The 16,538-nt window shown below is 45.0% G+C and overlaps 1 pseudogene; it reads right to left on the bottom strand.

The window, feature by feature from the left end:
• Positions 1-5,697: 5,697 nt before the first annotated feature.
• LOC119308880 lies at positions 5,698-15,778 on the bottom strand (annotated as a pseudogene).
• Between the last annotated feature and the right edge of the window lie 760 nt (positions 15,779-16,538).

The raw sequence follows: 16,538 nt of genomic DNA, 5'->3' as shown, positions 1-16,538 counted from the left end.
TAGTTGACAAGGATGCCACTAGGAGATTCAGACAGGCTTTCAACATAACTGGAAATTCTCATCCCCGGATCACTACATGGCTCAAGATGATTCAGGATATGGCTGGAAGAACGGATGACACATTCTTTATGGCCTGGCTTGCGGCTGCCTTTAGCACTTTTCTAGCACTAACCACGGCCTTGAAGCTCAGCCCAAAGTGCTACGGACTTGTGCTAGATCATCAAATGCTCAAGAACACAAACATCGGCCTCTTTGTAGTAGAACACATTAATGAAGCTTTCCGGAACATGGACCAGGAGAAGCAAACTGTCTGCTGCTGCTTGTATCACTTGATGGTTAGTGAAAACAACCACTTCCATCTGTTCTTGTTCTTTCTGTACAGTTATAGTTTGCTGAAATACTCATAATAATAACTGAACTTGGCTTTTCTTTTGTTGGGTCTGGTGAAGATACTATACCTTGATGCGCTTGTCCATGACATCTCAGTAAGCAATTGCGCGATACGATCGAATGCATGGGATAGTACTCTAATTGCCAAGGTGATCAAGAAGGATACCATCTCTCCTGGTGTGTTCGGTAAATTACAAGTGAGTTCTCTTTGTTTTTTTCCAACCGTTTCTTCTTTTTATGTTCTTTTGATGTCTGGTCACTTCTTTTGGAAATTGCACAAAAAACTATCATCAGTTGGCACAACAATGCATGTACAGCTTGTAGCTTTAAGTTTGGCATCTGCACACATGTTCATTTTAAATTGGCACACCATCTTTTTTAAGTTGCACAGTTTTACTAATATTGTTGCACAGATGTGGCATCAGTTGGTAGAAACTTTTTTTAGGTGCCATGTGGGTTGCACAGTTTTTGTGTCTTTGTTCAGTTGCATATATGTATAGTCAAATTGTCTATCCCAGTATCTTGTTGTAGTTGCACAGGTTATAATGTTTGGTTTCGTTCAACACACAAATCTATTTTGATAACCTTGTTCTTTTCTTTTTCTCTTTTTTTACATCAGCTTAAAGAGGAGTATAGATACACAGAGCAGACACCACCGTTTGGTGGAATTTTGCAAGCTGAAGCATTCGTGGCATCCAAGTTACCAATAACCCACAATCCGCAGGTTAGTGTTTTGCATACAGAAATTTGTACCACTTACCAACATTTTCTTTTGGCTGGGATGTATGTTCAGTTGGACATGTATAACTTTTGTAGTTGCGAGAATACAGGATTCAGTTGGCTGTGATGTATGTTTAGTTGCACATATAAGCTTCTGTAGTTGCACATGTTCTTTTGGACAGTCAAAGTGTTCGTTTACAACCATTGACATCAACTTGGCAGAATGCATGTTTCTAGTTTGTGCCACAGTGCATGTGTAGTTGGCTAGAATCATGTTTTTAGTTGGCCAGAAAGTGTGTATTAGTCGGTTTTTGCTTATCACATCATGGTCAGTTACAGACATTTTAATTTTTTATTTTTTTCCTAACTGAATCAGTACTGAATCTTTTTTTGTGTTGATGCAGAAAAAGGCAAAGATTGCGAAAGTGGTCAATGACCTGTGCAAGGCTGTAACTGAATAGGTTGGCACCTTCATTGAAGCAGTTGCCAAGATCGATGACGAGGAACCGGATATTGATCCTTATGTACAGCATCCATCAATGCAAACCAGGGCATCACGCCATGCTCCAAAAAGAAAGAGATGGGGGTCCACTATACAAGAAGAACAAGAGTTTGTTGAGGATGAGTCAGAAGAAGATGAGGAAATGGAAGCAGCGATAGATGTTGACGATGACGAGGACACAAATGCGGATGAATCAGAGGAGGAGGACAAGGATGAGGATGAAAATGAAGAAGATGCAGAGGAGGAGGAGGAGGAGGAGGAGGAGGACAAACAAGAAGAGGACAAAGTAGAGGAGGAGGACAAGGAAGAAGATAGTGAAGCAGAGGAGGAGGAAGAAGAAGGTGAGGCCAAAGAGGGGGACGAGGACAAAGGTGCAGCAGTTGATGGCAGTGAGAGGGGAGAAGACAAAGGCGCAGCAGTTGATGGCAGTGAGAGGGAAGAAGACGACGATGAAGAAGACGAGGATGGTTATGGTGATGATAAAGGGGGATCCAATGGAGGCAGCGACAACAGCGATGATGATGATGATGACAACACCCCTGGTTCTGGTGGTACAGGCGGCAACACATCCAGGAGGACTAGCACTTCTGCCACCCCTGCCAGCAGCAGCAATTCATTGAGTAGCAGGAGCACACTACAGATGTTAATTGACAAAACTTGCTGGAAAGACAAGGATTTGCCGAAGTCAAAGAAAAATGACGAAGCAGAGTCTCAGGGCAGCATTGATATGTTCAAGCTCTGCAATTTGAAGCCAGCTTTGCCAACCACCTTTCCTGTGCCAGATTTTAGCGACCAAGATATGTGTGAGAAGATCAACTTTGCCATTGACAAGAGCCTGTTCTTATCAAGTGTTGCTGAAAAGAATCAAATTGACATGAAGGAAGCAGGAAAGGGTCTTGACTGGGTTCATTCAAAGGAAAAATACAAGGAATATTTGAAGCAGCTTCCAGACCTAAGCTCCGGCAAGAGTAAGGCAGCATCCATGGCAAACCCTCACATGGTCCAGAAGCGTAAAGCAGTTTCAATGAAGAAGAATATGCAGTTGCCTCAAACCAAGGAGAAGATGGTGAGTGCAGATGCTGAAGTAAATATGGTCAAGGAAGCTGTGCTTCAAACTGATATGCCAACTGTAGTGAGCAGAGAGCCAACCACCATCACAGGAGTTCAAAGGATCAAGGGGAAGACTCCCCTTTCAACAGTCCCACCAAAACCACCTAAATAGCAAAAGATTATCAAGTTTGCCAGGGCACAAAGGGGGAACATGCCACAAAAGGTTTGGGGTTCAGAGATGAGAGAGAACTGCGAGCCGCAGCCATTGATGCAGGGGTGCCAAGTTCTACTAGGTTGCTGCCAACTCAGACTGGAAAGATGCCAACTACAGATACCAGTGTGCCAACTGATGTGTCAGTTAGCAGCGTGGTCACAGTCAAAAACACCACAGCTGCTCAGGAAGGCACCACTGCAACTGCAAGCCCCAAGGTGCCTACTCATAGGGATGCTTCAATGCCATACACAAAAGGAGGTGATCCTACTACCAAATTGTCGTCCCCAAGAGCCAGCACACATCAGCTAAGCAAGCCTGCATCACCAAGAGCTGACTTTCAGCAACCATTAACACAAGAGGAGGTGTTCAACATTATAAGTAGGTGCAAGCCTCCAAGGCTGCCAACTACAACACTATTGCGAACCAAGTCAGTGAACGATGCACCCGTGTTTGTGCCGCAAGGAGATGCCCTGGTCCTTGAACCCATACAAAGATCAAAGTCTTATCATGGTGACGGGTTCTGTGATGCAGCATCTTTTGACCTCGGCATAGATGGTGATGCTCCAGCACCTGCTCCAGCAGCAGAAACAACGGAAGCCGGTGTGATTTGTATTGATGAGTGTGAGTTGGACCCAGCAACTGTGAATGAAGGATGCGCTGCTGTTGATGCTGGCAAGGCAATAGCTCAAGAGCTAGATGTTGGATCACCAGAGAATTGCCACACCCCGATATGCGCAGAACCAGAAGCTGGCACGAGCAGTTCTTCGGGACCACCTATTGCACGAAGACAGAGGAGGGTAATAAGGCCCGCAGCATCTCAAAGGTCTCCATTCATTGACTACAACAAGAAGAAGACTTTCAGCTCTAATGAGGCAGTGAACAAGCTTTACGCCGCCCTCTTGTATTAGGTCAGGCATCATGAAGGAGCAAATGATGAAGCTACCAGGTAAACTAACTCCCCACAGCCTACATACATATCTTTTTCAGTTGCACAGGACCAGCCACTTAGTTGCACAGAAAGCATAGCATGTTGCACAGAACAGGGCTTTTAGTTGCACATTGTTCTGCTTTCAATTTCATGCACATTTTTTGCTGCTGTGACCCTTCGAGCTAACTTGTCTTTTTATTGCTTTCAAAAAAATTCAGCCCTGAGATAATTAGGTATGGTGCTTTCTACATTTCTTTAAAGGAGTTAGTTGATTCGATGAAGCCGGTTCAATGGCTGTCAAAAATTGTTATTGAGACTGGAATCTTACACATCATGGATAACTTACCAGAAGGGTCAAAGAAGGTTGTTATGCCACTGAGGTTTTCTGTAAGTTTTTCCAAAACCTTCTTTACCCTCATCTTTGTTCTGTAGCACTTTTTTGTTGACCAATTGAGGGAGGCCTTTCATCTACTAAGGAGTTTGAGCCATGCTTTATAATCTCTGCAGATGAATTTACAGCAAGGGATCCACAACGTGAATGAGATAAACAAGAAGTTTGATTACAAGAACCGTCTCGACAAGAAAGACTTGGGGAGTGTTGTGCCCACATGATCCATCTCTTTTAGTTGGCACCCACAGCATGTTCAGTTGCACATGACACATCTGTTAGTTGGCACATACTTGTTGCAACCTGTTTTTAACTTGACCAAGTCTTTTATTGTTTTTTCTTAGCTACAACCTGTATCTGTGTCTAAAATCGTTCACACTTGCAGGTCATGCTGCCAGTGCTCGAGTGCGCCGATGTAACCGATAAGGAGGGAGGGAGGCATTATTGGGTCTTCAATGTCAACTTGAGGGACAGACGCTTCTAAGTTCTTGACTCAAACAGGACGCTGGACAACATTGAGCTGATGACCACCGCCTCTACCATCGCGGGGGCAGTACGCCAGCTATGGAGGAAGCATTACCCAAAGTTCAGCATCAAGCACTTCCAGATTATTGACATTAACGTACCGAAGCAGCTCGGCAAGTAAGACAATAAGCATGGCTCTCTTCTCAATTTCTTACCATCATTTTGTAGTTTTTAAATTTTTCTACATGTGCAATCTTTAGTTTTTTAAGACAGAGTACTAGTCTGCAATCTGTTTATCATTTTTATGAGTTTCTAATGGATTATCTAGCCAGTTGCAGAGTGGCACATAAGTAGTTGTACACTGGCACATAAGCAGTGGCACAGTGGCACATAAGCAGTTGCATAGTAGAACATAAACAGTTGCACAGTAGAACATAAGTTGTTGCATAGATTGCATTATCTTTATTGGTTTTAATTTTATGTGACAAATTTTATTTCTTGCCCATCACAGTAATGAGTGTGGGCTGTTCGCACTGCTTAACGCCACCGAGTGGAATGGTAGCCAACTGCCCAACTACGAACCCAAGGAAGTACTCAACATCAGGAAGAAGCTGGCATATGATTGGGTCACCAGCGTGCACAACACCGCCCCATGGAGGAAGTTGCTGAGATACGACAAGGACTAGGTTAGTACTCTTTTTCTTTCTCTGCTCCATGGAGGAAGTTGCTGGTTTGCACAATTTTTAAGCAGATTTTGTAGTTGCACACTAGTAGTAATTCCGTTTGCAAGTCAATATCATCACTTTTGTTGATACATTAGGAGCACTGGACATACAATTGTTCAACAACTAAATATTTAACCAGTTGCCAACAAAGGCACAAATAGCAACCTTTTTTACACAGTGCATGAACTAATTCAAGGAGCATAAATTAGATAAATAGACATCATAGATGCTGAATGTGTCCACTTGGTCCCAACATTGCTAAAAAACATCATTCTTTTCCTTTTTTGTCTCAAAGTTACAAACGATGAAACAGAATCACAGTAGCCTGAGTGGACACACACCAGTAGTGTGCTCTATAGATTGGCACTAACTGCATTTGTTTTTCTTCTCTGGGTGTAGCTCCAGTGCCGATTTGTACTGTCGACTCTTTGCCCTACTCTTTGTAGTAGGCCTTGGAGGATCCCTGGGCACAAAATCATCAGAAGCTTGTGCAGGGGATGCAGCCTCCAATAGGGCAATAGCACCATCACGATCACCTGTGTAATAATCATATAAAAAAATTAGTATTTTTTTTGTTGTGCAACCAACACTGATGTTCTCTGCAACCACACAGCCCATGCTGTGCAACTAACTGGTTGCTGTGTGCAAGTTAAGTTAAAAAAACACCTGTAGTAGCACGTCCCGTCATGGTACTTGGATTATAATCGCCTATGGGCAGAACAGGAAAAACAAGTTAGATTTTTAGCTTGATCCTCAAACTAACACAGCGCACGCAACTAGGCAACATGTTCTGTGCAACTAGGCACTATGATATGTGCAACTGAAGTCACACACCCTAGTTTTGTTGGGAGTTGGGGAAGGTATTTTACCTGGGTGATGAGCCCCCTGAGTCCTGCCTGTAGGTCCATTGGGAGTAGCACGCAGGGCACTGCTAGTTGGGCCAGGCAGGGGAGGAGGTCTTTGAGGGTTGGCATCACCTATAGCCAGAACAGGACAAACAAGTTAGTTGTGTTATCTTTGATGCTCGAACTAACACAGCGTGCACAACTAGGTAGCCTATTTTTTGTGCAACTGAGCACCATGATGTGTGCAACTGGAGTTATAGACCTAGTTTGATGGGGAGTTGGGGCAGGTAATTACCTGGACGATGAGCCCCCTGAGTGCTGCCTGTAGGGCCATTGGGAGGAGCACACGGGGGAGGAGGTGGCAGAGGATGCCGTGTACAGCCAGGAGGTGGAGGAGGTCCTTGAGGGTTGACATCACCTATATTCAGAACAGGAAAAACAAGTTAGTTGTGTTATCTTGATGCTTGAACTAACACAACATGCGCAACTAGGCAGCATGTTCTATGCAACTGGCCACCATGATGTGTGCAATTGGGCACAATGATGTGTGCAACTGAAGTTACACACCTAGTTAGTTCAGGAGTTGGGGCAGGTAATTACCTGGATAATGAGCCCCATGATTGCTGCCTGGAGGTGGAGGAGGTCCTCGAGGGTTGCCATCATCTGATGGCCCCGTGGCAGCAGTCGATTTTTTCTTTTTCTTGGACTTGTTCAGGTGGCCGATCTCGGTACGTGCTGTGAGCATATGCTTGTATACAATAGCTTGTGCTGTATCAGAACCACTCGCAAACTTTGCTAGTTTCCGAAAATCGTATATCATGTTCCTCCCCCTTATCTGCTTCTTTGATTGAGGAGGCATTTCATCCGGTTGCTCATAACCAGTCCCTAGTGCACTAGGCACAATAGTAGGTGTCCACCGTCTTAGCAGGTACCTTTCCGATATGACATCAACTCCAATATGGGTGAACACCTTGAGGATGTGGCAACAGAGGATGTCATCCTTGTCCATTTTACAGCACTCACACAAATAGAAACCCTCCTCCACCCTTGCCTGCACCAAGTAGTTTCAAGAACCATATTTGGAAACAAATTCCTGGTTCAGTCTGAGCTCAAATATATCAGCACCAATATGGAATGCATTATAACGTCCAATCAACTCAAACTCTTCTCTGAACTTGCGGTAAGGGTCCCTAGTATAGGTTTTGTAAGCTTGCTTCTCTATTGGGAAGTTGGACCACAGCTCAATCTCAAGGTGTTATGTCCTGTAATCATTGCAGCCTTCCTTGGCAAGGATGTGGTTCTGGATTTTTTCATATTGCTTGACGAAGCTTAGCATTGAGTTGTGTGGGTTCACATATCTTTTCAGAACGGTGTTGAACCCCTCACTACGCTGTGTAGACTGTAGGAACGGGAAGAACCTGTGTTTGAAGTAGCACGACACCCAAGTTGACCTGTATTCGTACAACTTCTCAAAGTGCGTGTGTGTCATAGCCTCATACTTCATCATTAACCTAGCCCAATTCTGCTCAAACTCGTCTATAGTGAAGCTGAAGTGAACACATTTGTTGAAATCATCAGAGAGTCCTGGATTCCGGCATAGCAGCCAACCAACTTTTTCTTGAGCCTTTTTCATGATGTGCCATCGACAACAGCGGTGCATGGTGGTTGGAAAGATGCTCTGTATTGACTGCCTCATTGCACCATCCTGATCGGTGATGAAGTTGTCAGGAGGTTTGCCATCCATAGCCTCTAGGAATGCTCCAAAGACCCAATCAAAGCTCGATGCCAACTCCTGCCTCACAAACGCGCAACCCAGCATGAAAGATTGGCCATGCCGTTTTATTCCTATGAAGGGCGCGAACGGCATATTGTACATGTTGGTCATGTAGGTGGTGTAAAACGATATGCAATCGTGGTACGCCTCCACATAATCTTTTCGAGCTAAGCCATCCACCCAAAATATGTTGACAACTCTGTCCTCTTCATCATATTTCACCTTATAGAAGAAGTCTGGATCGGTTTTTTGTATATCCTTGAAGTGCGCAATTGTCTCAATCAGATCACCCTCCTTTGTGTCATCTCTACGGAAACTTGTACAAAGATTTGTTATTGCCTTTGGTCCAAATGGCACCATCATCTCAGATCCATAGAACTTTGCCATTACATGCATCATACGTCCTGCATAATACAAAAACAAATAGTATATCCTTTTTTTAGTTGCACGAATGCGCACATCCAGCTGCACAGTAATAGGACATGTGTTGGCACAGAATATAATTGCAGGAAATGGATGTCGGTGTCAAAACCGGCGGATCTCGGGTAGGGGGTCCCAAGCAGTGCGTCTTAGGATCAATGGTAACATGAACACGGGATTTTACCCAGCTTCGGTCTCTCTTGATGAGATAACACCGTACATGCTGCTTGATTGACTATAATGGATATAGGGGCTACAAGAGTTGATCTACCTCGAGATCATATGTTGTGGTCTAAACCCTAGAGGTATGATGGGTAATGTCATAATCCTCTATCGAGTAGCCTAGCCTTAGTTTATATAATGTACCAGAGGCCTAGGATAACAAGAGTCCTAGCCGAATACGCCGATGGGGGAGGAGTCCTTGTCTTGATCACCAAGTCTTGTGGAATCTTCCTTGTATGCAGCAACTGCCCGAACTGGCCCATGAGTTTACGGCCATGGGGGTCCTCGGCCCAATCTAACTGATCGGGAGACGACGTGGTGAGTACCCCCTAGTCCAGGACACCGTCAGTAGCCCCCTGAACCGGTCTTCAAGTTGGGGACGCTCCTCGATTCTTCCGAACTGTTCTTCATCTTCGGTCGTCGGTCTTGAAAACTAGTTCAACAAATCTTCTCATCTTCGATCTTGAGGATTGCAAAGTAAATCCGAAGAGTTTATATGTCGGATATCCGAGGAGCCCCTTTAAGTTTCCGGCCTTTATCAGTGCCTTGTTAATTTTTATGCCTCACCTCGGGTCTGAAGTTATTCCCGGGCGGCAGTGTCCTCTTGCGTCTGAGCTCCAACGCCAGATTGCATTCGAGGTATCTTTTGCAGCCAAGCACCAACGCCGGACTGCTTCAGAGCTCCAACGCCGGAATGTATCCAAGCTCTAATGCCGGACTGTGTCCAAGCTCCAATGCCGGACTGTATCCAAGCTCCAACGTCAGACTGTATCCGAGCTCCAACACCATACTATATCCGAGATGTCATAGATCATCTAGGTTCAAAAAGTTGAAGGAGTTTAGCCGAGCTTAATGCTGGAAATGCCCTCTATGGAGCCAGCCACTGGCGCCCGAGCTTAATGTCGGACTGATTCCGAGGTGGTGCACCACCCCTGACTGCGGGCTGATTTTTTGATTGGTGCAATTTATTCTCTGCCGAGATATATAGCCAGTAGCCCTCAAGGTGTGTGCGTCGGTCTAAAACCCGAGATGCACCTGAAGGAAAACATGAAACCGCTGATCCCAGTTGCCCCCGAGACTCAGGTCGATGCGCGAAATCGGCCTGAGGATCAACTCCTAGCTCGGCAGCATACATAGGAATAGAAACGCGGTGTGCAAAGTCCTCGAGACTCAGGTTGGGTGCGGCCGACCAACCTGAGGATAATAATCTCCTCGAAAACTATATTGCACTTTAAATTTTCTGCATTGGACAGGCAATGCAGTAGCCCCCGAGACACTGGTCGGGTGGCGACACCAGATTAGGGGATCGATGTAAGCCTTTAATATTTGTAAATAATAAGCACGAAGCCCAGTAGCCCCCGAGCCTTTATGTGGGCACGGGTGGCCGAATTAAGGATCGATATCCAAAGTAAAATCACAAATTATGTGTAATGATTCTATGTATCCAAGTACATTACATCATCAATGCTCGGATCCGCATTGTAGAAAACTTTGTTGACCGGCCATTGGCTTCAACCTCCTCGGCCAGTAGCCGGGGAGTGTTTGTCCCACTTTATAAAGCCTTTATGAGGGAAAAGATTTATGGCAAACAAGGCAATCCGGCCATACGGTTTTATAAACAAACGTACGCAAAGAGACATGTTATATTATTGTTTTAACATAAGAAACATCGTCCAAAGAAAATAGTCCTGCTATCGGTTCCTTTCTTTGGGTTGTCATGCTAAGCATGATCATGAAACCTCAGCTCCGATCAATGTGGGAGGAAAATACTGAGGATTTAGTTCGGGAAAAGCTTCCAAACTCTATGGTGTAGATGAACCAAAATTTCACTTCCGTTGCGACCGTTTATAATCTGAAAGTGGCCCATCATCGGCTTCTACCTCCTTGTAGATGCTATGCAGGGTGTTTCCGACATAACAAAACAACCCTTAGACAACGTCTTGGTGCCCGAAGGTGGTTGTGTTGGCGGAAATGAGGCGATCAGATATGCGGGCTTTATAACTTTCACTTAGTCATAGGAGCTTAAAGTTGGGAGGCCAGCAAGTAGCCCCCCGCTTAGTGTTTGGCGACAGCCGAGGTCAAGTCGTAAACATTTCGGCCAATGTTATGAATGACCCATCATTAATCATAGTCATCGGATCGCTGACCAGTTTATGCTTTATTGTGACAGTCAGTTTTCGGCTTTCTCCACCGAGGTGCTTAGCCATGCGAGCTGGAAGCACAATCGTAGTGGTTCTCCTTTTGCACATCTAACTGAACAAAGCGGAATGTAGGAGGCAAGCACAGGAGCCGGGCAACCCAACTATCGACCGAAGACACAATTTGAAACCGATTCATATATAGCAATATCCGAGAATTTTTGCCGAATCTCTAAAGGTGTCCGGCGTTGCACTGCGAGACTTATGCGGAAAACACACAAATAGTTGAGAAGTGCCATAGGATTAGAAAACCAAAAAACGTCAGTAAAAACTTGACGTCCGAACTAGATTAACTGTTCGGTGCCAATCAGAAAATTGGTCTTAGAGAAAAAATTGTGCTTCTGTCGTGCTTTAACATGACACATCCTATCTCAAGACTTCAAGCGGGTCAGCCTATGGCTTCAACCTCCTATCCCGAAGGCGGAGTACTTCTCGCTAGGCCAGTTTAGCAAACTTTAGCGGATTTGAGAAGGAAATCCGACTATTGACCACACACTCGCGTCGAAAAAAGGAGTGATAGAAAAAAGGACTTTGCAACGACTAGGAAGAAGAACACTTATTATAAAACAACTCACATAAATTTAAGAGCCCCCAAGTTACTTGGGTAAAAGAATTTTATCTATAATGATTGTATGTACCGAAGTACTTATATCATATCTGTGTCCACCCGAACTTTATACGCGTCTTAACCGACCGTCTGCTTCTCCCTCTTCGATCAAGGACCAAAAAGTGTTATGTACTCCCCCTGTCGAGAATATCGACAGTGTTTCCGATAACCAGGCAATCAGGCCATAAGGCTATAACAGACAAAGCGCGCTCGGGGAACTTATGCTATATTACTGACAAAGTGTAAGAAGCATCTTCGAAGAAAAAAGTACCCCCACGGATACCTTTCTTCGGTTGCTCATTATTATTATGAGACTTGTGCAATAGATTTTTTGTACTCATGAGTTCCATTGTGTGCCGACCATTGTTGAAAACAGTAAGAGTGCTAGTTTTCGGCTTCACCCAGTCTGAGGTCCGGCTCGGATGAACCGATCGTGAAAATCGCAGAGGTGCTCCCTTTACTCCCTAGTCGAACAATCGGGAACGTAGGGGTAAGCACAGGAGCTAGGCAACCCAACTTGCAAATCGCTTAAGTCAACATGGTGCATATTGTGGCGTAATACACGAACAAGGAACAAAACCGTACAAGTATAATCATATGCAAGAGGAAAAGGGAGCCCCCAAATAAACGGGGTATTTGAATATGTGCGTCACAAACAAAGTTTTGACAAGGAACTTTGTCGCAAACAATTTTGTGCCTAAAAGTATAATGCTTGTTTAAACCTAACAAAATTTAAGACTGAAAGTTTTTGAGCATGAAAGCAACTTAGCTGGTTGATATGTTCGGCATTGATGACGCGGTCCGAGCTTGATGCGGGACAAGGTTCCAGCTTCCATGCTGGTCCCGGGGTGGCCGAGCAGAGAGTTCGGCACCCCGAGAAGATGAAGCCCCCAGCCGCGGAAATGGAGCAGGTCGGCGCGCCAAGGTGACAACACAATTCGGTCGAAGGAGGCGACAACACGGCTCAGTCTGAGTCAATTGGCTGCACAGATAAAATAGCGCAAACCAAGGGTAATGACAAACAAAGATAATAATGTATATTAAAAAAAAAATTCTTCTACTTATTTAATACAAGTGAAGGAAATAATGAAAGAGATGTGTCCTGAGCGTCGAGGTCAATGTCGATGCAGGGCGTCGGCCTGACGCAGTGAAGGCATGACAAAGCCCGAATTCACAGGTCGGTCCGAGTTCCGGATACGACATTCGCCGAACTATGCACGGAAACTGACCGAACCACCACGCAATCGTCGCTAATGCAGCCACCATTTGATAGACCTGTGTACAGATGATGGAACAAAGCAGAGTAATAATTCCTTGGAAAAAATAAACCCAAACGAGCAAAAATTGCTAGGATTAATAGCACCTTTATTTGTTGTAGCGGTCCGAAGAAAGGTTACTCCCAAAATTGGGACTCGATCCGCACACCCATTGCCTAATGGGTGATGAAGCGATGGCATGGCGATCCTGGCAAAGGTTGGCTTGCCACGACGAAGCCCGTGGTCCACCTAATGTGATGAAGCTGGTCGGCTAGTGACGCCGGAGTCTCCGAAGTAAGTTGATGACGAGATGGCGAAGTCCTCGGTCTAGCCGAGGTGACGGAGCAGATCGATAAGGAGATGTTGCAGTTGGCGTATCAGCCAAGGTGTTGAAGTAGTTCGGCGTGATGGACATCAGCTTGAAAAAGCAACAGTGCAGCTATGCCGAGGCAGGTCGTAACTTGTGACGCGGTCAATGTTGGCTTGATGAAGTGACCGCGCGGCGATGCCGGTGTGCCCGCTCCGTGTAATTCGTGGGGGCGGCGGTGTTGGTGACGATTTATCCTTCGCGATGCCGAACTATTGTTCGGTTGGCTGAGATGATGATCTGGAGAAGTTGAGCTCGGCTCAACAAAGCGACAACATGTCTAATGCAGGTCGACCGCCGTGGAGTGATGTTGTCGAGCTGGTTTGACACTGGCGCGATGGTGAAGTTTGTATTGTAAGAATACTTTTAATACTAGTGGGATATGTTTGAGAATAAAACACAATACCCCATACGAAAACATCCTTCAAAAAGGATGTCCGAAATCCCGTTCGCGAAGAAGATGAACTTGGGTCGGATTCGTTCTCGCGCAGAAAACAGATCCGAAAAGTGATGCACTAATCGGAAGGTTCCCAGAGTTTGGACGGTCGGATCGAGCTGAATTTTTGGCAGCTGGTAGATATGGGAATTCTGCAGCCGATCAACGGTTGGATCTTCTAAAGGACGTCCGAGCTAGATGCTGGACACCCCGCTCCAAACTCATCCGGATTCTCGTCGAGATTCAACAGGGCTCCGGTATATCGGAGATTGCCGGAGATTTCTCCATCGGAACTCGACGAAATTTCTGTAGGGTTGTTGTGGATTTAATTCTGCAAAATTCCATCGAAGCAATCGTTTTGGCGACACTCGAGGAGGCGGTGGCGGAGGATACGAGTTTGCTGTCCAGAAAAACAGCACGGTCGCCCGAGGGAAATGTTGATGTTAAGCCCCCGAGCTCCATGGATGACTCCTCCATTATCTTGATAGAGATTGGAGTTTGATGTTGATGAAGGCCCTCATCCGAACATGACGATCGGAGGTTGGGTGCAGTCCTCAGTCAAGCCAAGGTGAGCAGTCGAGTTGGTGACGAAGAAACCGACGTTGTAGTTGACTTGCAGTCGAGCCATTGATCCTTTCGCCGATCACACAGCAGAACTCTCAATGAAAGCACCAATGTTGGTGTCAAAACCGGTGGATCTCGGGTAGGGGGTCCCAAGCAGTGCGTCTTAGGATCAATGGTAACATGAACACGAGATTTTACCCAGCTTCGGGCTCTCTTGATGAGATAACACCCTACATGCTGCTTGATTGACTATAATGGATATAGGGGTTACAAGAGTTGATCTACCTCGAGATCATATGTTGTGGTCTAAACCCTAGAGGTATGATGAGTAATGTCATAATCCTCTATCGACTAGCCTAGCCTCAGTTTATATAATGTACCAGAGGCCTAGGATAACAAGAGTCCTAGCCGAATACGCCGGTGGGGGAGGAGTCCTTGTCTTGATCACCAAGTCTTGTGGAATCTTCCTTGTATGCGGCAACTGTCCGAACTGGCCCATGAGTATACGACCATGGGGGTCCTCGGCCCAATCTAACTGATCGGGAGACGACGTGGTGAGTACCCCCCTAGTCCAGGACACCATCAATGGACACCTAGCTGCACCTTTTTAAGAACACTTTTGCACTTTTTGCATAAAGGACATTGTGTAGTTGCACAGTAAAGACAATCTAGTTGCACAACAAGCACCAAAAGTGATATACAAACAACATGGGAATTTGGACACTAGTTGTACAGTTAAGTCATTTCAGTTGCACAGTAGTACCATAATAGTTGCACACTGGACTGCCTAGAGGAAAACTTAATTCTTTAAGGGATATAGAAAAACACCACACCTGTAGTCAAGTTGCAGTTATACAAGATGTGCAGAAACTCCTTTTCATCAGGTGATATGCCTTGGTGGGATCTCAAGTATTTGGACAATGAAGGTTTGTTCACGAGCGGATGATTGTGGTCACGAACAAAGTGCGTCACCTCCCATCACCCATCTATCAGCTTCACCAACATTTTCGCTTTGCACTGAGTCTGCTTTATTGTCTCGCGTTTGCGCTTCTTCTTCTTCTTACTAGTACCAGCCTCCTCTTCAGCAAATATTGGAGGTTCTTCTTCCATCTCCTCATCACTATCAACAGATTTTGGATCTGGAATAGGGTCCAGGACAGGAGGAGCCTCAACTCCGCCATCATCAGCTTTGGGCTTCTTGAACTTGTTACAGCAAAACTGTTGTTTTATCATTTTATTGTTGCGGGGTGTCCGTCTAGATGTGTTCGTCTTGATAGAGAAACCCATCCGTAGTGCGTAGCTGTTGTAGTGATCCTTAGCAATTTGAAGGCTGTCAAACCTCATGCCAACATAGGGTTCCATAGGTTGAGAACCAGCCTCATCATCTCCTTCTTCTCCTTGCACAGCTCCGTCAACAGCCCCAGCTCCTAGCTCAGTCCTGGTTGGACCAGGAACATTTGCCTCGGTTCCCGTGTCATCTAGAGTATGGCTCTCTGACTGCAAAGACACCACTATAGGGGCACCACGGTCTGATGACTGGCCTGCCACATTGTCATGGCCCATAGGGTTACCATCATGACTTGCCTGCGTGTAGTAAACAGATCGACCATTTTCTGTCCATTTTCCTTGTTGTATGCTGGGTTGCTGCTGATCCGTATCATGAGGAAGCTCATTGAGATCAGGAGGCAACTCATTGTGATCAAGCATTTTTATTCCTTTTTTTGGATGCTGCCACACACTCCTTGCACATATAAAAAGTAGAAATTGATGTCATCTGTTGGTAACCACAGAAAAGAGTGTTTCAAACAACCTAAAAACTTAGTAAATAGGCAGTTGCACACCATTTTGTGACAATGTTAGTTCTAAAAGCAACATGACTGTAGCATAATCTTTATTATAACAGTTATGAATTTTTTTTGTTTGCCCAGAGTTGTTATGTTACTTGCACAGTTTGCAGTAAATAGCTGGCAAGAGCATGACTTCTTTTTACTACAGAGTTTTCTAACTTTTTCCCTTTGTTTTGTTGCAATGATATGTAGGTTTTCTGTGTTGGCAAGGAGCTGTTTCAGATTTTTCTGCACATAATTTGATGTTACATTTGAGACGGAAAATCCAGGTGAAAGAAGAAAGAAGAATTGGAGGACAGATTATAGTTATATATTTTCATCGCCGTTATGTTTTTAGTTCCGGTATATTGAAAATATTTTACACTATAGCTTTGCAATAGGTGTGGGACCAGAATATATGTGTGGGACAAGATTATATGCGTGAATATGTTAATATGGTTTGTGGCTTCATTAGCCATGGACAAAAGTTCTTGTGTTTTTGCTGTCGCACTACAGATTTCTGGTTTCACTAGAATAGACGTCTCAATTGCCAGGATGCATTTTTCCACTTGGCCAGAATACATATTCAGTTGGACATTCAATGTTTTTAGTTGGCTAGAATAGATGTCTCAGTTGGCCAG

Source organism: Triticum dicoccoides, chromosome 5B (assembly GCF_002162155.2).
Source record: "Triticum dicoccoides isolate Atlit2015 ecotype Zavitan chromosome 5B, WEW_v2.0, whole genome shotgun sequence".
Taxonomy (NCBI): Eukaryota; Viridiplantae; Streptophyta; class Magnoliopsida; order Poales; family Poaceae; genus Triticum; species Triticum dicoccoides.
The sequence above is the reverse complement of the archived record's forward strand: the minus strand, read 5'-3'. Positions and strand labels throughout refer to the sequence as shown.